The sequence below is a fragment of the Acipenser ruthenus genome, chromosome 6 (genome assembly GCF_902713425.1).
Source record: "Acipenser ruthenus chromosome 6, fAciRut3.2 maternal haplotype, whole genome shotgun sequence".
NCBI lineage: Eukaryota > Metazoa > Chordata > Actinopteri > Acipenseriformes > Acipenseridae > Acipenser > Acipenser ruthenus.
The window spans coordinates 26926302-26952260 of record NC_081194.1 but is presented as its reverse complement, the minus strand read 5'-3'; the positions used below and the strand labels follow the sequence as shown (position 1 = coordinate 26952260).

Genomic DNA, 25959 nt, shown 5'->3' with positions numbered 1-25959 from the left:
GCAAACTGGATGTCTCCTGAGCTCGCTGTGCTTTGGCTACTTGGTTGAACATGTATTCATTTCAGCACATGTTAATTGGTATTCTTCTTTTGCTACTTTTCACTGCCATCACATAAGGTGTACGTATCATTCGAGCTGATTGGGAAAGCCGCACACAATACAAAATGACTGGCCTTAATGGACAGTAGGCAACCTTCAGTCAAATGCAGTTTAACGTGGCTTACTTCTTTCTCAATCGCCAATACAGTAAAGGCAGTGAACTATCTTTGCTTTACTGTTGATCGGAAGTGTTTTTTGACACGCTTTGTTAAAGAAAATGCTCTTTCTCCAGGGTCAGTGTAAGTGGACCTGACTGTATATGCAATCAAAAATTTTAATGTAGCAAATAATACATGGATACTACAGAGCTCCTTATGGAATGTTGGTATTTATTTTTTCTTTATTTAAGACTTGGTTTGTTTCCCTTGCTTTTTTATTATTTGTTTTGTGGCTGAATGAGATAGGCTGCACTTGTGGTTCTTCAACACAACCTAAAAACTTTGTAGTTTAAACCCAGTTTAAGAAAGCTGCACACTATCAGAAGTCGTGCAAGGTCAAATTGGAACTCAAACAGAAACATACCCTCCTGTATTTTTAAAATTAATTATGGCTTTTTGCATTTGAAAGGAAAAGTTCTCTCCCTAAAAGAAAACTACATGGAAACCCAAATTACCCAAAAGATACTCCCAGAATAGCACTAAAAAAGGTGAGACTGTTTTCTATTTGTCCATGGAAACTATGCTTTTTTCACTACATGTTATACTTTACTTGAATCTGCTCTGTAGATTCACAGCCCCACCAGATGGTGAGTTGAAAATTAGAGACAGTGTTCAGGGAGCAGAAACTGTGGTTGCCACAAGGAGGTGGTAAGCATATCTTCTCCGACTTCAGTGGGCTGTAGTTTAAATAACGTTTCATAGTTTTAAATGATGATTGACTGTCGGTGACAGAGTTCTTGTTTTACTTCATTCAAATGCTCTTGGGAAGTGACCCTTTTTCTACTAATATTAGAATGCCATATGAGGTAGCTGTCATTTCGTAGAATAACCTGCTTTAATAGAACTAGAAATCTTTGGAAACTGTTAATTATGGAATATTATTAACTGTTTGTCAGCAGCAGTAATTGGCTTCACACGTAAGGCAGAGGGGTGTAAATGTACCCCACGTGCTTAAATGCGGTAAACTTTGAAGAAAGATTACTCCTGTTTGCCAATCAGACAAGGTCATGCTTGGTATCAAAATTAATGGTCAGCGATTTTTAAAAAAAAAGTTTAATCACATGTAAGGATATCAAGTGATCTTAAGAGTGGGATATTATCATTTTAAACACGCTTGGGTGCATTTTCATCCCATGCCACCAACACAGGGTTAAACAGCTGCTGAAATTTGTGGTGATTGATTCACCATAGAGGTGAAGAAAAGCAGACTGCTTTGTGGAGAGTAGCAATCAACAAAAATGAAAGTAAGCAGCTGTTTTTTTTTAAATTTCAGTTGGAATGGCAAATTAACTCAACATCATTGACCCTCACCCGAGTGTCGTCATAAATGCAAGCTCTACTAAGGTGTTGGAGGATGAGCAAATTAGGAAAGGTGTACAATATAAATGTTGTCTGCTTTCAGTCTTCAGATTTATGAGATTTGGGCGAAATCCTTCGAACTTGTGAAATAAAGCATTGTCTACTCTAGTCTGCCCGGCAGCAGCATACCAATTAAGTACTGATTTGTGTAAATAAAGGTTTATGTATTTATTTATTTTTTTAGCTGAACTCTCTTCCTATCCTCAGTAGGTCTGGTAACTCAGTAGTTATGGTGAGATGTAAAATTGGTAGTAGGCTATCTGTGCAAACATTTAAGGAATTGAAAAAAAAACCTTGGAGGGGGGGTTGACGTAAATACATTACCAGGAATGCAAAGGATATAATTTCTTCAGATAAAACTTATCAGGAAATTCAATATCAGCTTTCTAAAACATAAATGTTTATGTTTTGAGTTCCTGAAAGTGTTGATGGATTTAAATTCAGACTCGTATTATATTGTTTGGAATGCTAAATATTTCCTTCACTTCTCTCTGTTGCAGACGGTAGTGTATGATAGGGCTGTCTAGGGAAAATGAGACATGCAAAAACAACCTGCTTAATGTCAATTTAAAAAAATATTTCAAGACACAGTAGAGGGAAAACAGGGTCGCTGATGACCTAGCAGTAGAGAGTTTCTTGGTTCTCACCCATGTCTGAATAACTAGGCCTAATTTCTTTTTTCTTTTTTTTTTTTGTCAGCATTAGCAGGACAAATAGGACCTTTTGACTCCTCAGCCAAAAACTTGAGTTGAATCCTGTGAGAAAAACCAGATTAGTGTGCTTTTTCTATTAATCTTGTACACCATATCCATATGGTTCTACTGTGTGTGATGAAGATTTTTCTCAGTTGTCTTTGCAAGTGGCAGTAAATGCTCACTAATCATTTTTGTTTTCAATATACTGCAGGTCAAGAAAAGATAACTCCGATCAGAACTGCAGACTGGTCTAATAGCAGAAGATAACTCAAAACAGCAGACTAGTACAGTATGCCCATTTTCATTTATTTTTTCAATAGTTTAATATTATAAGACAATGAAATTACTGTATTTACTTGGTTATGTTAGGGTGTTCTTAAGTTACAGAAATTATTATTATTATTATTATTATTATTATTATTATTATTATTATTATTATTATTATTATTATTATTTGTTTATTTTATACAGTGCCTTTTATGTAAAACATCTCAAGACGCTTTACAATTAAAACACATACAAATAGTGTAAATAGGTAAAAACAGCACTGTAAAAAAAAAAGTTTGTCGTGCTTTAAAAATGCCGACACTTCCAGAGTCCTTGATTACCAGGGGAGAGCATTCCAGAGCCGAGGTGCGTAACTGCAAAAAGCCCTATCACCCATAGAATGGAGCCTGGTTTTGGGGACACTTAAGTCCAGAGGCTGCAGATCACAAGCTACGCACAGGAATATAATTAATGAATAGGTCTGAAATGTAACTTAGACCCAAACCATTCAAGACCTTATAGGTCAACAACAACATTTTAAAATTAATCCAACTCTTAACGGGCAGCCAATGCAATGATGCCAGAACAGGTGTTGTATGTCCACAGGATTTAGATCTAATTTTAAGACTCGAGCAGCTGAGTTCTCAACCTACTGTAGCCTACTGTGAACAGGCAAGCAAAGCATTGCAGTTGTCGAGTTGAGATGAGACAAAACCATGCACTAGCTTCTCCGCATCAGGTAGAGAAAGAATAGATTGTAGTCAGGCAATGTTACTTGGAAGGAAACATGACATCTTGGTGACATTCCGCACATGAGACTCAAAGGTTAGACTAGGGTCATAAGTAACACAGAGATTTTTAACTTAAGAACTATTTATTCTGGTATTCCGAATACTTAATATTCTGAATATTATTATTTATTTCTTAGAAGACGCCCTTATCCAGGGCGACTTGCAGTCGTAAACAAAAATACATTTCAAAGAATCACAGTACAAGTATTAATACAATTAAGAGCAAGATAAAATACAATGACTTTGGTTCTAGCAAGTACAAGTATATGACAACATACGATTCAATAACGGAGCAGATAGCAGTGTCAGTGATAGTTATCTCAGGATATAATTAAATACAAAATACTACAGATTAAATGACACTTGACAGATTACAGTACTCTAAAGTACAGGATTAAATGCAGTAAAATAGGGAGCAGATAAGAGCAAGTAAAGCGCATTAAGGAAGAGTGATAGTGTCCAGAGGGAAAAGAGGAGTTCTACAGTTGCTGTCTGAAGAGGTGAGTCTTGAGGAGGCAGTCCTGACATCTGTAGGAAAGTCATTCCACATCTAGGGGGCGAGGGTGGAGAAGGAGCGGGCTCTGGAGGCAGGGGAGCGTAGAGGAGGTAGAGCCAGTCTTCTAGTGCAGGAGGAGCGGAGAGGTCGAGTGGGGGTGTAGGGAGAGATGAGGGTCTGGAGGTAGCTGGGTGCAGACTGGTCAAGGCATCTGTAGGCTAGTACAAGAGTCTTGAACTGGATGCGAGTGGTGATTGGGAGCCAGTGGAGTGAGCGGAGCAGTGGAGTTGTGTGGGAGAAGCGAGGCAGAGAGAACACCAGGCGAGCAGCGGGGTTCTGGATGAGCTGGAGTGGACGGGTGGCGGACGCAGGGAGGCCAGCCAGGAGGGAGTTGCAGTAGTCTAGGCAGGAGAGTACCAGGGTCTGGACCAGGAGCTGGGTGGCGTAGTCAGATTCTTCGTATGTTGCTCAGCAAGAATCTGCAAGTGCGTGCCAGAGTGAAGATGTGCTGGGAATAAGAGAGGCAGGGGTCCAGGGTGACCCCGAGGTTCTTAGCTGAGGAGGAGGGAGAGAGTGTGGTAGATTCTAGAGGAACGGAGATAGAGAGATCAGAGGAGGAGGGGGAGGAGGAGGAGGAGGGATAGAAAAGATTTAGAGAGGTTGAGTTTGAGGTGATGCAAGTGCATCCAGGAGGAGATAGCAGACAGACAGGTAGAGATACAGGAGGGGATGGTGGAGTCAGAAGTGGGGAAGGAAAGGAAAATCTGAGAATCATCAGCATAGAAATGGTATGAGAAACCATAGGATGCGATGAGGGGGCCCAGGGAACGGGTGTAGAGAGAGAACAGGAGAGGACCCAAGACTGACCTTTGGGGGACCTGTTGAGAGAGGGCGAGGTGTGGAGGTTGCTCCACGCCAGGTTACCTGGTAAGTGCGGTTGGAGAGGTAGGAGGAGAACCAGGCCAGAGCAGTGCCAGAGATTCCCAGGTCAGCGAGAGAGGATAGTAGAATAGAGTGATCGACAGTGTCAAAGGCAGCAGAGAGGTCAAAGAGAATTGGGACAGAGGAGAGAGAGGCAGCTCGGGCAGAGTTTAGTGAGTTAGTGACAGACAGGAGGGCGGTTTCAGTGGAGTGAGCAGAGCGGAAGCCAGATTGCAGAGGGTCGAGCAGAGAGTGTGCCATGTAAATGTACTGATTGAGTTTTAATAGTAAATATCTATCTATCTCTACCTCTATCAACTACAAATAATTGCTTTCGTAATTGCTTTTGTTTCCAGCACACGCCGGGTCTGCTGGCAAACATTGTAAAAAACAGTGCCATAATTCATATTTCATCCTACATCAAACTGTTATGTTCAAGTATTTCTTAACTTTATTTTAGACCATAAAAGGAATAAAAATGAAGGCAAAACAAATCACTTGTTTTAGGAAATGGATATGGAGGGCTGAACCAAGAAAATATGTGTTGCAAAGTGTAGGGGACATTAAATTACTTTTAGAGGAAAGCAATCAATGGCTAGTTCAAGAGATTTCATTAAACTGCTTGTTTTTTTTAAATAATTCTGTTTATTTTCAGCATATTTTCGTTAGTTTGCCAAAAAAAAAAAAAAAATCTGTTACAAGGGCCCAGTACACACTTGGCAGCTCATCAATACTCACATTTCTGGGATAGCCATCCTATTGTTTAATCATAAATTAAGCAAACTAAACTATGGTTTTAATTTAAGGCTGAAGTGTACAGTATGAGGATCCAAACTGCATGGTAAATCAATCATCGACTCGGCTTTGCTTATTTCTGTCAACTATTTTTCTGTTTTTAAGGTGTGGTTTCCCTAAATGTTTTATTGCTGAATCAATGGGAATAACAGGATGCATTCACAGTATAAAGTCTACAATTAATTCATTTTCTAAACTTTTAATGTTCAGCACAGAAATGTAGTTGAAACTGTTTGGTTTAAGTTGATTGCAGTGATTACAGTGGTGGCTGACCAAATGGGAGGTGGACTAACTAGTAAGCTCGTAGCCTGTAACACTAAAATGTAGACTGTTAAACTTCTGTTTGCTGCTCAGAAATATAATTCACTTTAAACAGGAAAAAGACACGGCCAACAACCAGTCAGTGAGTCCAACTGTAAAATGTATTTGTTTATAAAGGTATACAGTGCTCCCTCACTATATAACACGGGTCTCAGGGGGACACACAATATGAGCGTTGCAACCGAAGAGCGTTATAAATGGGGGTGGGGGTGGGGGTGGGGGTGGGGGTGCTGCGGGACACAACACACATCTAACTAAAATACAAAATAAAATAACTTCCTCTCTATAATGCACGATAGTGAAGCAAAAATGTAACTTTCTTTGAATTAACCATGCATAAAGCATCATGTAATTAACGCTATATTTTCAAAAAAAAAAAAAAAAAAGGTAACGTTCCCACTCGTGGATCATTTTATTTAGCAGTTTTTACACTATAAATAGCCTGGCTAAATGGTGGTCGGGAGTTCAGTTCCAAGCGACAGACAAGCAAACCAAGTGTGAGAAGGAGAGCGGGTCAGGCAAGGGGAAGAGGGAATGGGCTCGCCCCAGGTTCAGCTGCCGGAGCGGGGCTGAAGCGAAGCTGAAGCGTCTCATCTCCCAGAGAGCTGCAGCAAAAAAGTAAATACATTAGGAAAGAACCACGTAATAGGCCTAATATTTATTTAGTTATAAAAACGAATGCTGAATAAGATGTCTGTGTTATAAAGTGCCAGCACAGCTTTTCTTCAGTTCAGATACTGTATCAAAAGGGAGAGAAAGAAATGGAAGTTAGACTGAGAAGTTGTTTACAGTTTGAACAACACCAGTACTGTATTTACTGTAGAAATATTGCATGAATTACTAGAATAGGGAAATGGGGGACGTGCTGTAGGAGCGTTATATCTGAGGCGTGTTATAATCGAGAGCCTTCTAGCAAGGGAGCACTGCATTTTCAAGTACTATATTTGTTTTGATATCATATTTTGGTCACATTGCCTGAAATACTTTGGCAATCAAAGGGCTAGATATTATGCTTTGTTTGTGATTTTAGGGAAAGAACAGGAACACTATACCAGGGGTACTCGATAGACAGACTCCGGTCTGAATCCAGACTGCAAGTACATTTTGACCAGACCGCCAAGTCATATGCCAATCTATGTTTTACTTGCATTCACATTGGAAATGCTGTGAATTGTTCAGACAACACAGTTCTTATGAGAGTGTGGTGCATGAGGGTGCAGTAGGTGTCGCTGTGATAGTAAGTAGCAGATAGTCGTGCGAGCTATGAATGAAACAAAATATACAAGTCAACAGTACTAGCAGCTCAAATGAAGTGAAACTGCTGTTGGCTGCTGTGGCGTCAACATATCTCTTCTCTATTGCTAATAAAACAACCATCATTAGTAATTTTTTTGAAAGTACACAAGAAAGATACCATTTTCATACCTTGTGGTACGAGTTCAGAAAATTGGACTTCACAAAGACCAAGAAAACAGTACCGGTGCTACAAAGCCTATTTTTGTTAGGTAGCTGTTCCAAGCTAATTAAAAAATATTACCGGTAAAACATACAATATAATGCTCTTTTTAAAAACTTGTGTTACTGTTGGTACTCCTGACTCGGGGAAAGCACACAATATGGTACCGTACTGTACTACTCTTGTGTACGAAACTTCACTTTGCAAGCAATGGTAGCGCAACGGACAGAACCCGGCCACGACAGACATCTAATCATTCCACGATCCACCAAGACGTGCTATGTGTGCAAAGCTTAGCAATGAGCATGCAGATTGTATTGGTGAAATTACAGCATTGAAATGGTGAAATTACACACATGCAGTTAGTGTTTCCTGTTAGGTTTCTGCAGATCACTCGATGTGTGTGGATATTCATTCTCCAAGACGAACATTATTAATGTTAATATCAGCATTCTGTTCTGACTGATGCAAATATGTGCGTCTCTCTATTGCTCTTGCTGAGCTCACCTTAACTCCAAGGCCCATGAGGACCTGCCACTTCTCCCACTTACTGTGGGTATTAGCTGAAAGCACAGTGATTTTTTCAGTTCAGTTTTTTTCTTGTTCTTCAGTTTTGTTTGCTACAATTTGCTTTGTTTTTGCAATGGTGAAACACAATGTTTGGCTCTGCTAACACAGACGCATAAGAATACAGTAGTTATACAATTATATGGTTATGGCAGGGAAACAACTCATGCAGTAACAAATCAGTAAAGAAGGCAGACTAGTAAAAATTAGACAGATTCCCCCAAAAATTCCCTTAAACCTAGTGAAGAACTCTCAAACCAACAAAACTATATTTGTGTAGCTCTGTTTGTTGGTATGGGGATGGGAGTGAAAATGTGCTCTGGACCGTGACCTTGCTGTAACCAAGAATTTTGGACCTTCACTAAAATAAGTACCTCTGCACTATACTATGTTTCAAAAAGACAAATCCTAGACTAAACCTAAGGTGTAACAATATCTGTGCTCTCCAGTTAAGCTGCTTTCTTATTGGACTGTTTTTTTTTTATTCTTTGTATGCAAGGTCTGTTTGACCATCTTAGCTTTGGCTTTCAGAGACTGGGTTGTACAGACCTAGCATTTTAAGACTCAAGGACACCCTCACCTGTAGTATATCAAGTTCCTTTGTAAACAGCATGTCATCTTTTAAAATATCTCACTTCATGTTCTTGAAGTGAGATATTCTTCTTGTTTAGCAGCAAGTTAATTACTCAATTAGTTTTACCTGACCCAACTAATTTGAGAGTTGGTATACAGAGAATACAATTTTATTTTTTATATATATATATTTGTTCCTGAGAGACAGGCAACTTTTTGTAATACCGTACAGCAGCACTTGTTTGGTAACCCTCTGTAAGTTTGACTTTTAAAATGATAAACATGGGTCGATTTGTTGATTGAGGTGAGAACTCTGGACATTTCCCTGAGAAACAATTGCTTTCTTTGTAAGCCTCGTTGCAGAGCGATGACTAAGTACATTCATCTGTGCGGCCAACATAAACCCGCCAAACACAGAAGTTATTTCTCTATAGTTGTTTCACAAGAAGGACACGTGACTCTTGGACCTTGTCCTTGGCCCTGGCCCGAACATCAAGTCAGACTATCCAAACAGTTTGACTATGAAATCAAATAGCTGTTTCAGACAGCTGTTTCTTTGCACATAACTGAACTTTCCAGCAATGTAAGAAGCCACTATTTATATATATATATATATATATATATATATATATATATATATATATATATATATATATATATATATATATATATATACAGTACTGTGCAAAAGTTTTAGGCAGGTGTGAAAAAATGCTATAAAGTAAGAATGCTTTCAAAAATAGACATGTTAATAGTTTATATTTATCAATTAACAAAATGCAAAGTGAGTGAACAGAAGAAAAATCTACATCAAATCAATATTTGGTGTGACCACCCTTTGCCTTTAAAACAGCATCAATTCTTCTAGGTACACTTGCACACAGTTTTTGAAGGAACTCGGCAGGTAGGTTGGCCCAAACATCTTGGAGAACTAACCACAGTTCTTCTATGGATTTAGGCAGCCTCAGTTGCTTCTCTCTCTTCATGTAATCCCAGACAGACTCGATGATGTTGAGATCAGGGCTCTGTGGGGGCCATACCATCACTTCCAGGACTCCTTGTTCTTCTTTACACTGAAGATAGTTCTTAATGACTGTCGCTGTATGTTTGGGGTTGTTGTCATGCTGCAGAATAAATTTGGGGCCAATCAGATGCCTCCCTGATGGTATTGCATGATGGATAAGTATCTGCCTGTACTTCTCAGCATTGAGGAGACCATTCATTCTGACCAAATCCCCAACTCCATTTGCAGAAATGCCGCCCCAAACTTGCAAGGAACCTCTACCATGCTGCACTGTTGCCTGCAGACACTCGTTCGTGTACCGCTCTCCAGCCCTTCGGCGAACAAACTGCCTTCTGCTACAGCCAAATATTTCAAATTTTGACTCATCAGTCCAGAGCACCTGCTGCCATTTTTCTGCACCCCAGTTCCTGTGTTTTCGTGCATAGTTGAGTCGCTTGGCCTTGTTTCCACGTCGGAGGTATGGCTTTTTGGCCGCAAGTCTTCCATGAAGGCCACTTCTGACCAGACTTCTCCGGACAATAGATGGGTGTACCAGGGTCCCACTGTTTTCTGCCAATTCTGAGCTGATGGCACTGCTGGACATCTTCCGATTGCGAAGGGAAGTAAGCATGATGTGTCTTTCATCTGCTGCAGTAAGTTTCCTTGGCCGACCACTGCGTCTACGGTCCTCAACGTTGCCCGTTTCTTTGTGCTTCTTCAAAAGAGCTTGGACAGCACATCTGGAAACCCCTGTCTGCCTTGAAATTTCTGCCTGGGAGAGACCTTGCTGATGCAGTATAACTACCTTGTGTCTTGTTGCTGTGCTCAGTCTTGCCATGGTGTATGACTTTTGACAGTAAACTGTCTTCCGCAACCTCACCTTATTAGCTGAGTTTGGCTGTTCCTCACCCAGTTTTATTCCTCCTACACAGCTGTTTCTGTTTCAGTTAATGATTGTGTTTCAACCTACATATTGAATTGATGATCATTAGCACCTGTTTGGTATAATTGTTTAATCATACACCTGACTATATGCCTACAAAATCCCTTTGTGCAAGTGTACCTAGAAAAATTTATGCTGTTTTGAAGGCAAAGGGTGGTCACACAAAATATGGATTTGATTTAGATTTTTCTTCTGGTCACTCACTTTGCAGTTAGTTAACTGATAAATATAATCTATTAACATGTCTATTTTTGAAAGCATTCTTACTTTACAGCATTTTTTCACACCTGCCTAAAACTTTTGCACAGTACTGTGTGTGTGTGTGTGTGTATATATATATATATATATATATATATATATATATATATATATATATATATATAATATAAATTATTTATTAATGTTTTGAGAGCATGATACATATTTAAATACTATATAGTACACCTACATTTAGTCCCTTCAGATCTATAGACTGATCTATATGTGCAGCCTTTTTAAGTACTGGAACATCGAAATAATAATAAACGTCTCAGTTTGAATACCGTTATTAATGTTAAATGCGCTTCATGCTGTGGGATACTTTGTGACATCTATTGGCCATATTCCGCTGTTGTTGTTGTTGTTGTTGTTGTTGTTTTAAAACATGCCATCCAGCAAAGGAGCATTGTGTGGAATTTCTTTACCAAAGCAGGAGAAAACAGAATTTGCCAACTCTGCCAAGGAAATATACCCTTCAAAAAAAGAAATGCATATCTCTTAAAAATTGTAACAAAACTTGATCAAAATGATTGTATTTTATTTAAACACATTTTGCTGACAGTGTGTTACACTGTCAGGATCGAAAATGCATGACGTACGCCAAAATGCCAAAGCACGTTTTGGTGGTGGGAGTGTAATGATGTGGGCGGGAATCTCAGACAGTGGCTTAACCAACCTTGTTCGTGTTCAAGTGTGCGACGACGTCCCCCCAAGCCACAGATGTTACAAGGACTTTTCCAGGCTCTGATTCGATCCATGGGCAGGAGGTCATCGATGACAATGGTGGGCATACCCGTTACTGATTTCTGTTGACCTTGAACTTTGTTTGACCTTTGAATATAATTTTGTACTTGGCACCTTAAACATTTTGGATTTCTTTTTTTTTTTTTTTTTTGGTAAAATACTTCATAAAATAAATGTTTACAGTTTTCAGTCTGTTTTCTGGGATACACCGCTCACAATATTGTATATATTTGTTTTATCATTAAATACAGCCTACTTACTTGATCTTTTTGGTAAGAAACTATATCCGCGCAATAACTGTAGAAAAGCATTCCGTATTGAAAGCCACACGGTTATTATTATTAACCCTTTCTGGTCCTTTGTCGGACTTAGTCCGACATCGTAAAAAAAAAAAACCTGTTTTGACAGGTCATGTGTCGGCTCTGAGCGGAGAAATACCGACAGACGGTGTTCCCCAATCGTCTCTGATCTGAAAGAAGGCAGAACCAGCTGTGTATCTCTTCAAAAGCTGGAGAAAAACGTTTTGAACAGAGAAGCGCAGACAGACTTGGAGAGAGCATTGTGGCAAAGAGCAGATAGTTTTGTGATACTTGCAGATAAATCTTTGGATTGCATGTACATAGTTATGTTTGTTCTATAATTGTTGTTTGTTCAAATTTGTGCCCTTTATTTTATATTTTGCAGTAATAGTTATAAAATACATAATTGTTTTTGGTTATTTTTTTTTCAGGGGTGTTGATTTACAATAAGTTTGGAACCTGAGTGATTGTTCTAAAGTCTCTCTAACTCAGCAAAACCAACCATTTTTTGATTTTCTTTCCACAAAATGAAATAAGACCTGACCAGCCTGACAGGGTCAAAATAATTGGATTGCAAAGGGCTAATGGATCACAGAGTTATCACTGACATAAACCCAACAGAATGTTATGTTGTTTTCTTTCTGATTTAGTTCCTGAGAAGAATAGTCACCACAGTTATGGTGTACTTGCCACTCGCTGTGTTATTATTTTCTGTAAAACCTTGATATCCTGTCAGTTAAGAAAAGGCTTAATGCAAAGCTTTCAACTGCATTGTCATATTTTCTACATTTTTTTTTTTTAAATCTCCAATTAATAATCAATACCCAGGTGGTAAAAAGAGACCCGTGTCAGGTAATTTAAAACAAATAATAATAAATAAAAATAAAAATATATATATAGTTTTTTTTTTTTTTTGTTTAAATACCGGTAAGTTGTATTTTAAGGAAACAGTCCAGAAAACCTCAACAGCATTCTAGGGGAATTTTATGTCACTGCAAGAAGTTCAATTGGCAACCAGTATAATAACGTCTACAGCTGATAGTTGGACTAAATAGGTATTTTAAATACTCTATCCTAATTGGTCAAAACAGGTCACATGGGGGTGTGTATTGCAGCATATCCCCATGGGTTGGAACTTATTTTCAAAAAGGGGCTAATCACTTAAAGAAATCCATACGCTTCACATTTTTCTCTTCTGTCTCACTTGGTATATGGTATCTATATAATGTGACATTGTTTATTTTTGTGCCTGAAACATAATTTCTCTGTTTCATTGGTGTCTGGTTCTTTCTTTCACCACTTTTTTTCTGTGTAATAAATTATTGCAAAGCCAAACAGTTTGCTTAACTATGTGGACTTTACTTGCTTTGAAAATTACTGTGTGCCAGGATAAGTTTCTGGTTTTAAAATTCTGATATAAATAAATTATTTTGTAATTACTCTTCATAGCCATAACTTTTACTTGCTCTTTAAATCTGGATGCCTAAAATCATAAAATATGATAAACAAAGTTATACACTTACTTTGAATCTCGTGTCCCTATTAAGGCACATCTTTAGGCCCAGGATTTGCAGTTTTAGACCCGTGCAATTAGTTTTTGGTGGGGGGCGTTGCCACCTGCACCCGCGCTGGGGGAGGACCCCCATACCCCCCTGCCTTCTACTTAGCATTTCTAGTCTCCTACTTTACATAAAAATGAAAAGACTGAGAAGGTCAATGTACCGGTATTTCCTGCACTAAAGCAGGAGGCGATTTAGGGAAGAGTCAGCTGACTAAGCAGTGTTATGTTTTTGTGTATGACAGCCACAAAACTGGTACATCTCTGCGAAAGCACAAATGGAATAGACAGGTATTTTATAGTAAAGTAAGTAGAGATAGTTACTATGTTACAATGTTAAAATATATCCAGACCACTAGAGAAAGCTACCACGCTGTATAGCCTATTGTATAAACTCAATCTGTGGAGAATGGTAGAGACATCTGTGTGTGAATGTGTGAGAGTCAGTTGATGCAGGCAGTAGGTAAAGGACAAACACTTGCGGGTTCGGGTCGGGTTGCAGGTCTTAAAGCAGGTCGGGTTGCGGGTTCGGGTCGGAAGCGGGTCATAAAAATTGGACCCGCACAGGACTCATGCTCCACCCTCTACTTTTGAGATGCCACTTTTTCAATGCAGAACTTCACAATAAATGGAAATGTGCAGTTTATTTGTATTCAATAAACTTTTTAAAACAAATTATTCAATACAAATTTAAAGCTTATGTCCTTTGGGATGATATAACACTTCGGATGTATACACAATAAAGATTTCCTATGTTTTTAATTTATAAAGCGTTTTAATTTTTCTTCCCTCAAATGATAATTCACTTTGAAATAGATGTTTTATAAGCGGTATAAACTACTTCGGGCTGTGGCTTCGCCTCCGGCCTAATCACCACCCAGCCGTGCATATTTTCAATGGGAATTGCATGATCCGTCGTGGTTTATACCTTATGTATATCATTTACAACGAAAAAAAGCAAAAGCAGACTTCCAAAGTCACTATACTTAAGCAGTAAAACACCGATTTGAGGGCATTAACTGATGGTTGACCATGTCAGGAAGGTAAGATGCTGAGTGGCAGGCAAGGGAGCTTATGTTCACACAAGGTCGTCTACAAATGTAATGTTGTATAATCAGGGTTTTATTGTGGTTGGAAACCAATAAACATTAACTTTATTGGTAAACATTTTAAGTCTCACATTGAACGATATAGTAAACTCTTTAATGTTTTGCTTTCCTTGTGTTAGGTGTGTGTGTTTTTTTTTTTAAATAAAAGGTTGACATTGTATCAGAATGGACCACAGCTATCTACAATGTGGTCGTGCCTTGAAATGGAGCTTCCTGATTTGAGGTTTCTAATATAAAGTTGTATTTCTTATGAAAGCCTCAATCCATTAGTAAAAAAAAAAAAAAAAAAAACATTTAACATTTCTGTGGGCTGAAAATGTACTTAAAAAAAACAAACAAAAAAATACTCTGTACCGCTTTTGGATGTATTGTTTTTTCATTAGAGGCTTTTAAAAGAGTTTTGCATCGTTACCGCATGTCGGCCAAACTTTTCAGTGACAGCTTTTTGCTTAGGCAGACAAATATTTTTCAAACAGTATAATGACTACAGTGGGACTCTACACATTTAACAGTGCACTTTACATTAATTAAGACATTCTTAAAGATTGGTTTAGGCAATAATGACACTTACATTTAGCCTCCAGCTGTAATGTGCATTCAATAATTATGGGCCAGAAGCATTCCAATAAATGCATAGGACTGCCATATTTCAGAAACTGTTTACTGTACATACTAATGTACTGTACTTATTTGATTTTAAAAACATATTTAGAAAATGTTCTGAGATGCAATTCCCCTTACATTACACTCCCCAGGGATTAATTAAATTAATATTGCAACTGTTTACAAATATTCCAGAAAACCAGGGGTCTGTTTCATAAAAGCAATTTGCGCTGAATCACAGTCGCAGGCACCTCGCAGATTAAAGTGTGGGTTTCGTAAAACTTTCGCAGGGCTGCTACATCGTCAATTTACAATTAAACTTGTGGTTGCTGTCTGGCTGTCACAAGTAGCAATTTGAATCGCAGATCCAGTTTTAGGACATACCATGCTGCTCATACTACTATCTTGCCCTCAATATGGCAGATAAATCAGATGAGAGAGTATTATTTAGGGACTGGACAAATCCTCTTGATGGATTTCTGCAAATCGCACAGTTGAATATTTGCACTCTGGGTTACTCTAAACAAAATAGAGATTGCAACATCGAAGCAATGTGAGCTGGAAACTACACATTGAAATATAAGGTGTTTTGTCTTGAAGGGTCAAGTTTAAAGGTACATGTTAGTTACTACTAAACTTTTAGGCATTCTCTAATCCTTAACAGTTTTTTCTGTAGTAAATATACTATTTGCTTATAAAAAAAAAAAAAACACTGATTTTTAGCAATATAACAAATTCTCAAATGTTTGTTTTTTACTTTTTCATTCAGCGAGTTGGTCCCTGCTTCTTTGTGAATGTGGCACAATCAACAAGCATGTTTAGGACATTCATCCCGCTGCCACAACTGTAAATACAAAATTAGAGCTATCAGTAACACGAAAAAGCAGGTCACCATGACCTACAGCAAAATCTACTATGTACATGTAAAAATATTTGACAGCCTGCATATACCCTCTGATACACTCAATAACTTGTGTTACAATACCCTCACTGACTATCTAAAGAAGGTGCTCACCAAGTATTATGTAGGGATGTCCAGAACTTAAGGAGGTACTCATAATTCTAGTTTGTTATTGAGCTTAGACATTTCTTTGAAATTCGTTTACTGAGAAAATGCAACATAGAAATAAATTATTTAACCACATTGACCCTCTTTATTGCACAATAGTGTCAATGTAAAGGAGGTATGGATTAAACATTTCGTCAACGTCCATTTTATATACTTTATTGTTTTCGAAAATAAAAGTTATAATAGTGCTAAGTTTCTTTTGATGCTCGGTATACTTGATTCATGCAACAGATGACATGAAAGTTTATTGTGTATAAAGAGCTCAATGAGAAATGCATCTTTGTACAGTAGTCTCCAAGAGAACACCCCTCGGAAAGCAAGCAAAGTGTTCAAGACAGAGGTGACCACCAGACACAATATGAATCAATAAGAATAAAACGAATAATTGTCTAGTTACAGAATGTACCTTTTGACATATATTGATAACATCAGTGTTGCTGAGATGTTGCTGACAAATTCACATTCTAATTTAACATGAATTATTTACACCTGATTAAGCATCCATGTTAGAAAGTGTATATATCGTTTTTATTTGTGATTGTAGTCCTTGTGCAAACCACATGTAAAATATTATGAGCTTACACATTACACTCTGTGTTAAACTGTTTGACCTGGAGCATCTAGTATAACAGCACATTGCTGTATTTCCTGTTCCATGCCTGCTATTTCAGGCTCTCCAGCAGCTGTCACTGTTTGTATAATTGAAATACTTTGAATGCTGGTAGGGAACAGGTGCTGTATATTAGTTCCACTGTTTATTTGCCAAAAAACTGTGGACTGCAGTTAATAGAGTTGTCACAGCATGTCAAAATAATATATCAAAACTTGAATTGTAAAATTACTGATGCTACTAGTTCAAAAAGGGAACAAAACTTTTCTTAAGGTCTTCTGCTACACTTTTTACTTCTCATCCATTGAGAGGTCAAATTATATATACAAAAATACTATGGCAAATATAAGAAACAAATTAATACAGTATGACTTTCCAAATTTGTATAAACCACAGTGTACAATATAGGATGCAAATCTCCTAATTTTATTATTGGCACCATCATTTTATTTTCATTATATACATTTCATGTGTTCGTGATTGAAAAGCAACATTGTCATTTTCTTTTAGACTTAGTATTATCTAAAACTTAAGACACTTGCATGAATGTATAAACAATAGCACATTTTAGAGAATTAAGTTTTCTTAATGTGCACTTGTTATACTCTGCTAAGTACATTTCCAGGTGGTCAGCTGTAAACATTTGACTTGGTGATTTAAAACTAAGATTCAGAAATGTATGTTTACACATTGATAGTGAAACACAATCCTAAAGGGAACATTGAATGTTACTGCACTTTGGTAGTTTCACAGCGGCTGTTATGTAAAATGTTAAACAAATTAACACAGGAAATAACATTTCTCCTCTAAATATTAAAGTAAGATTGCAGTGCTTTTAATTTGATGTAAAATTGATTCTTAATGATGTCAAAACCCTTTCACCACTTCTATGTAAAAAGGTAATATGCTGTAATAGTTAGTGGTAAACTGATTTGTTGAGAAATTGTATTTAGCAGATTTTTTAAAAATGTGTTTTAAATTGTCAACTTCTTCAGTTGGGTTTTTAAGCTTTATCTGCTTTGTATTTGTATTCATCTTAAGAACTATATGCACTTACAATGATGTGGCTTGCCTAGGCAGCCATCTACATTATTTGATGTATTCATTTGCCACTCAATGTAAACAAGATGACGTGTATTTCTAGGCTTGGCTGCCTTGACCTTGAAAATGCTTCTTAGCCACACAAGTCAGCTGTCGCCTGTGTAGCCTCTAGCTTTACAATAAGATATTTTAGTTTGAGTGGAAGTATATTAAATGCAACAGTCACTTTACTCAAAGGTTTTCCCCCATAATTCTAGTCGAGAAACAACAACATGACATGACAATTCATTTATATTTTTTGTGATGTATAAAAAAGTAGTGTTGGTCTTTTCTGGACATTGTATGTCATTTAGATGGTAGTTAATGTTAAGAATTTGTTTATAAAAAATAAATAAATAAATAAAATTGTCTTGAAGAAAAAATATAATCATAGCAAGACCATCCGGGAATGAATACTGTATGATTAATAGTATAAAAGGAGTGTTCAATTTGTAATGTCTGTAATTGTAGAACAGTTATTTTTGGTCTCTGTTATACAAAGGCCTCTTTTGCTATCTGGCCTGTCACAAATATGCTGCATTTCTGCATCACTGTATAAAGAAGTACAGAGGATGACAGAATGCAATAATAGCGCTTGTTAAGGTATGCCACGTTTTAGTTGCGCTTATAATATTTTTGAAAAAAATAGTACTAAAACTTTAAGGTGAAATTTCAAACAGAGATTTAAACAGCAAAGTTGTAAATGTCAAAACCTTACTACTTGTGCATTAGAAACTTCAGGATTCTGTCGTTCATGTAGCTGAAGTATTTTGATGTGCTTTTCAACATTAACATTAGTTGCAATTGGCAAGGTTAAGCAAGTGTTTAATGTTGTTCTCTTCAAAACCTTTGCCGAAAGAGTTTACTGCTTTCACTTTGTATAACTGAAACAAAATACTGTATATCTTGTTGTATGTCTAAGACTTTTGGAATGCTATCAGTTTCCATTGTTTTTTAAACCAGTTTGTAACAGGTGGAGGGTCAAAGAGTCTAAGGGTGCATTTTTAAAATACTGCGTTACTTGCTGCTTCAGCCAAAACAGTGGGGTGCCTCCCCAGCAGGGCCTCATGCATTTTTTTTCGCTTACCCTAAAGCAGGGACACATGGCTCCTCACTTTATACACTGATGTCCGATGCAATCCAGATGCAAATTGTTCAGTCTAAATTAGAGTGTTACTTTTTATATTTTTGTCTTAATGATGTTTGAGCATGGGAAAGCCTAGTATATATTCCTATACTAAGTGCCCTCCTATGGCTAGGGGGGTGATAGTGAAGTACCATTTCAATAGGAAGTATATATTACAAAAGTGCACATAAAACATTTAAGAAAAAGAAAAGAAGAATGGCAACTCATAGAATTGATTTCTCTGAACATTTGACCATTTCACAAACTGGAAACTCACATTTAAATCTTATGGCTTTTTTCACATGCCCTGATTTATCACTAATCTTGGACTAACTAATATTTTAGGTAAAGTAATTTAAGACTGCCCGGGGTCTGTGAAACCAGATGTAAAATAATCTAATACAGTATACCATTTAAAAAGTAATAGGATCTTGCAGCAAACAGAATGGTGGTTTGAAGCCTCTATTTTCTAACGCTGTGGTAACTTAAAATCTAAACATGAAAACCATTTAATTGAAACAAACTACCGAATGTGTCGGCTCAGAGCTCTTCTGCATGGACTTTTGACTGCTAGATTTCTTTCTTTAAAAAAAAAAAAAGGGAGTGTAATTTAAAATACCAGACAAATCACTGTGTACACATTACATGCTCATGTCCTGCTGTAGAGTTTGGGATGCAGGGAGCTAGCATTTACAGCAGCTGCACAGATCATTTACATCTGGTCAAAACCACAATGGCTAATCTACATTTTGATTAATGTGTAGCTATGCCTTTTGTGGTTTATATCAGATGGTAATGATAAGTTTCTTGCACTTTTCATATGCATTAAAGGGAATTAGGATCACTTCTGATATAATCAATGTTGTGTGTTTTTTTTTTAAATATAAATTAAACTGTGTTGTCCCCCTCCTATAAGCCAGCATTCTTTTGAATTCTAATTGCAGGGGCCTTGACTAAAACATTTCCTCTGCATGCACTTCTAACCACTTGATTTTGACTATCTGCAACCCTGGTCTGTCTCAAATCTATACCAGATACAGTAGATAACAGATTTCCAGATCTTTATTGTGGAATGCAGGGCATAGCTTTCCATTATTATTAAATTTCGTGAAAGACCTTAGTGGACAGAGAGATATCCACTGGGGAAAGAGCATGGACATGGGCATTGAATCGCTGAATGTACCAGGGCAGCCCACATCTACTTCATTTCCCCCTCTGTCAGCACTGTTTGCAAAAAACAAAGCAAGAGTTGCCTAGAGACAAATGAAAGCCTGCATTGAAGCAATATGTTTTTTATGCTGCATTTCAGCTTCTGGATTGTGTTTGGCTCAGGATCATTGCTGACGTTATTGTGGAGGTGTTTACGTAATGCTTTGCAATTACATTTTTTGTGGAAAATGTTGTCATCGTGCCCTCCTGCTTAGATTTCCGTAGGCTTCAGGAGCATTCTCAAAACAATTATCCTTAAGAATTAAAAGTATTCTCCTGCCAGCCGTTTATTACAGTTCCTCAGGCCAACCCAACCATGCCTCATATTTTCTTGCATCCACTCCAGGAGCTGGCATTAACTGCCAGCAGACATTCACTTTCTTTAAGGAATGGAGTTGTTAATTATATTCTGTCGAAGGCTGCAATCAACATAGTTTCTTCAGATCAAAATAGAGGGTGATTATGTTGTTCTGCATAACAGCTGGTCTGTATCCTGGACTGCGGCATTATACTGTGAAGCATTTAGCCTTAAGCACAGGTTAATTGCAATAGGATTAATTGGGAGTTTGGATGCACTTAATTGCTTTCAAAGTTTGGCTATGTATAGTAAATTCTGTGACGAGTGAAATCTCACTGCCATTCACTTTCATTGGGATTCAAAATCCTGTTGTTCAGAAACACAACACAGTTTGAATAAACAAACATCACAAGGCTCATATTGGCAGCATAACAACAAGTCTGTCATTGAGCAGGAGAAGTACATACTACTTTTTTACAAATTAAAATCAAGAACTATTAAAAAAAAAAAAAGAACACTTACCATATACTGTTATACAGTATAATTGGAGGTCACATCAGTGTACTACTTAATGGCAATATATATATATATATATATATATATATATATATATATATATATATATATATATATATATATATATATATATAATGATAATAAAGCGTGTTGAAAGTAGGCCAGATACAAACCTCTTGGTGTATTTTAAGGTGTTCTATTGTATTAGCAATGTACAAGTTTGAGATTAAGCAATACATTATTTTTGATAATTATACTTATTGCTTTTATTGTTAATTTTAAAAACATTTTAGAAGTTGTTGTTATTATTATTATTGTTATTATTATTGTTATTTGTTATTATTATTATTATTATTATGCTGTAAGTATAGCCTACACACCTGTGTTCTGATATCTACAGAGCTCTCTTTTAGTGAATTTAACTTGTCGTTGTTGTCAATGGTAGATCTAATTCCATTTTTAAATACAGATGTTCTTCTGCTTGTCCATTTTCCAACGTTTTGCATACTGTATCCTTGTTAACCAGTGTATATAAAAAGACTATGCTTTTGTTTTATACTTGAGGGTATACAATACAATGTAATTGTTATAAAACAAAACTGTTACTTAGTTCCCACTGACACACAACTTTTAACATAGTTGCTGGAATGTTAGCTAGTGATCTAATATAAACACCGGTCTCAAATAATCGCCGGTCTCCAATATGCGCCGGGTCTGCTGGCAAATATTGTAAATAAACGCCAGAGGCATTTAATTGAAGTTTTACGGTACTTTATTTTTCTGTGGAAGGTGTAGCTGTTTTTCTTTCCCTCCTTTTGGGCTGTGTACTGTGTCTTCCCTGGATTCTGAGCAATTGTCTAAACTCGTGGGGAAAATAAAATAGGAAGGTACAGCTACAACAGTAGATAATGAACATCATCTGTTTTTTTTAGGTTAAAAATATTTAAATGAATAAAAATCCTTTTTTCAGACTCCAATTCCAGCAAAAGTGTCCAGGTGTCCACATGCTTTTTGTACTATTTCATCACCAGCCCCTGATGGCTTAGTATCATCACAGCTTTGTTCCTCTTTCTTATAAACAGCAAATTATATTAACCAGCGCAAACTTTACATCAAATTGTTGTTGGTTAATATTTTTAATGAGTAATAGGCTCATTTTAAAACCTTGACACTTTTTCATATCAGTAATGCATATTATTTTCCCCTTACTGTACTGTTTGTCCTCATAAAGAATCACATGTGCTGGTTTGCTGTTTCTAATGACAACTAAATTCTTAGCAGCCCATGTTAATCGAATGGATTTCTTCTATATAATGTTTGACGGAATATTTTATTTTACTGCGTTGAGTTTTGTATTGATTGTTACCAGCTGTTTTAAGAAAGCCCTTAACTAGTGCTTTAAGAACATTTGCAACTAGTTTTGCACCCCCCCCCCCCCCCCCCCAAAAAAAAAAAAGTGAGTATGCTTTTGTAATTCCATTGATCTTGAAAGGTTTACAATCTGCCGATTTTGGTCTATCGCATTACAATGTGGTTTTGATTAAAGCAGCTTGTTTTTGGATCCTTAATTCACAGCCAACTCTGCCCTTCTCATGTATCCAGTAATTGGGATTTTTCACATGGCTATTGACCAGGAAAGTGTGGAAGTATGCATCAAGGCTGTATGTCGCTGCCAAATGGTTCTTCTCTTTGATTAAGTGTGTGAGATTGTCATTTTGCAGGTGTGGACAATACAAAAAACAGATGTTAAGTTGTTGTTTTAAGGTATTTTTTTGTTATAAAGTGTTCACTTGAGAAGGGCTTTGAATAGTTATTATAATAAAGTGTCTAAAATATTTTTGGAAGATGTATAACAAACAAAAGTTTGTCACAACTGATTTTTAGTATTACTTCAAAACTCATTATTGAGGTTCACTTTACTGGTAGTTAAATCTCTAACCAAATTACAATATAAGATGGATCCAGATGGGAGACTACATTTGGGGGCTGATTCGTGCAAGTGATTTACAGTATAACCGTAAATCTCGAAAAACTACTCACTTCTAAATCTTTTGTAGTCATTTTTGTATTACTTTAGTATAAATACATGTTAATTTGGATTCATATGTTGTTTTTTTTCTGACTTTATGTGAACGAAAAGACACAAATTCGCCCGTTTTCTCATTGGAAAGGTAAATTTCAAAATATCACTGTCCTGGTCACAAAAGCAAAGTTTGTGGGGAATAATAGCCATTTTCTATACTTTTGAGGCATAAGCAATTAGGAAATAACACTTACTACCCTGGAACAAAAATTGTGTTACATAGTGTAATGTGCCTATCCTGCCAGCAGGGGTCATTCGTTACAATAGGCAGCACTGGTAACATCCGCTCATTGACCTATTTTTGAAATAAAAATACAATTAAGTGTTGTTAATGTGCAAGCACTTGGAAGTTTATTTGAAGTATAAGCATGCATAAGTTAAAGCCCCAGGTCCTCAATGAAGAGAGCAGTTCTTTGACATTATCTCCTACTGTCTTTTCTTGCTAGAAGGGTTGATTTTTCAAAGAGGTAAAATATTGGTTTAATACAGCATTCAATTAAATCAGCAAACACAGCCATAAATCCTATCCTGTAGTTTTTACATATTACAACACAAATTTTAGAGGGTTGACTGCCTTTTCTCTACAGGAGTTTTCCTGTCAGGTTCCAGTACATGTATTTTGAAACCCTCTATTAAAGCACTTTTGAATACTATTTGAAAACCTTGCTTTTAGATTTATTTTCAAGGGAATATCTTTGCTCTTGCAGGCCTAGACTCATACTGTGTTTACACTTACAACTCGGACCTGAACTGGCTCAGAGTCAATCAGATTAGAAGCTTCTTATCATTTGAGCCACTCGTTTACACTTGAGCACAGACCTGGCTCATTATTCGCACGCATCGCCTCTGAACTGTTGAGTGTCCGATGACACTATATCAACCACCCCTTGCGTGAAGACATTTCCCCTCCCTAAAACCCAGAGGCTGAAGTGTTTAAATCAACAACAAGCCTATCATTGTGTCACTTGTGTGTTTCTACTTCAAGGTGGTCGTTCCGTGCTAATTAAGATTACATTTTGCCATCAGAAATGGAGCGAAGCATTGAAAACATGCATATCGGACACAGGTGTTATTGTATACATTTACACAAGTCTGACAACTCTTCTTATATGCAAGTGTAAACAACAACGGTTTATTTTCTTAACCATGAAAAATACTTATTTTTTACTATTCAACAAAAGCGAAACTCCTTAATAGATAAAAAGAAACATCTGTACCTTTTCAATTGTCATTTCTCCCAGAACTCAAGTTTATTTACCATAACGCATCACCGTACTATCGATGATGCAATTAAAATAAAGCCTTTCATAAATAAGAAGATTTTTTTTTCTAGGGGATGAATACAGTCCTTTGCTTAAAAGTTAAGTGCTTTTGGACCTGAAGCTAGTGCTTATACATATATACACATCTAGGGTTACCAGATTTCCAGAGCCAAAAACTGGGATTTTTTTTTTCTTCAATTCACTGACGGCATTAAATTAATAGTATATAATAACACAATCATAATTTTAAAAAATAAATAAGTATTGGGTGTATTTATTGCAGATCATAACTAATTTTTTACCATTTATCATCTAATCAAAACATTAAATGTACAAAAAAGCTGATAAGAAAAAACAGGTCAGCTATTGCCATTTAAACATGCGATATACACATAATCAGAATTATTAAACACGTAATGGATAAGGCTGTTTATTTTATTTTGAATGGCGATAACAACCTAATAAGTGACTAATAAGCGGTTAACTTCCGGAACAAACTGGGACAATTTTAAACCATTTTACTGTTTCCGACCGGCACAAAAAACATTAAGGCTGAAAACTGGGACAATCCGAGTTTTCCAGGTATGTTTAGTAACCCTATTCATATCATGACACTTACGATTATACACTTAAAAAAATAAAGCCTATACATTTAAATTAAACTTCCACCAGCTTGCAGATTTAGGAGGGCTGAACCAGTCGCGTTTACACTACAAAATTAAAAAGACCTAAGCCGCCTAAGAGTTGACTTAGAAGTGGCTAATGTAAACGGAGTATCACTGTACTGTACCATACATGCATCCACACCTATACATAGTACTGGAGGACAATTTTTCTCTTCTCTATGGATGTCAGGTTGGAGACCGACTCCTTAATTGGAGATTATGTTATTGTAATATGGAAGATTTAATTTGTTTTGAGTGGGAGCTTTCTTACAGTTATTAAATGCGTCTGGTTTTAATATGAATTAATGTGCTGGTAGATTTCCCCCAAAAAATTTGACCATGAACATTTTTATTCCTTGACCCTCCTGGGGATGTAACCGACACCAGCAACCAGGAATGAAAGTTTAAAGCTTTATAGCTGATTTTTAGAAGAGCTGTGAGATGAATACGAATAACACAGCTACAACAAAATTGAAAGAGTAATAGTTTGTTAGCAATTCCCACGTCAGCCAATTCTATAATTTCAGTAGTGTTGTCACGAATAACAACCCCTCTTGAAAAACAGTATAACTTGAAGAAAATTGGACAGCCAGAATGACAGGATGAACTAAAAAGTTTTTTTCTGCAAAACAAACAAGCAATCATTTATAATTTGTGGTTTAAAAATACGATATGCATTGCTTTCAATGATGCTTTCATGTATTTATTAAAGATAGGGAATTGTAGCTTTCTATGGAAAACATTGTTTTCTTTTTTTTTTTTTTTTTTGACTCTTTAAATCGCACTGGCCCACTTGTATCAGCTAGTTTGATTATGATGGTTGTATCCATTTAAAATTCCAATGCTCTGCTCTCAGGTTCTGTTACAAAGCTAGGGGTGGGTTATGTGTTGACAGGATGTTCCATAACAGCCCTTTCAAGCGTCCTGCTTCTATCTTTCCTACTTAGTGAAACAGACACCCCACAAAACTAAGCCTTCATTCCTTTGTTAATCTCAAGTAACAACACTGAATAATCTATTTAGGAA

General features: G+C 36.7%; 1 protein-coding gene across 6 annotated transcripts in view; it reads left to right on the top strand.

The window, feature by feature from the left end:
- Positions 1-25959, top strand: part of LOC117411383 (protein dispatched homolog 1-like) — a 131691-nt gene that overhangs the window by 25784 nt on the left and 79948 nt on the right. Inside the window, exon 2 of one of the 6 annotated variants that reach the window (XM_034018804.3) lies at positions 2523-2600. The exons of the other annotated variants lie outside the window; for them this stretch is intronic. The gene's annotated coding sequence lies outside the window, so the exon portion shown is untranslated. The remainder of the gene's footprint in view (positions 1-2522; positions 2601-25959) is intronic. 6 annotated transcript variants of the gene reach the window in all.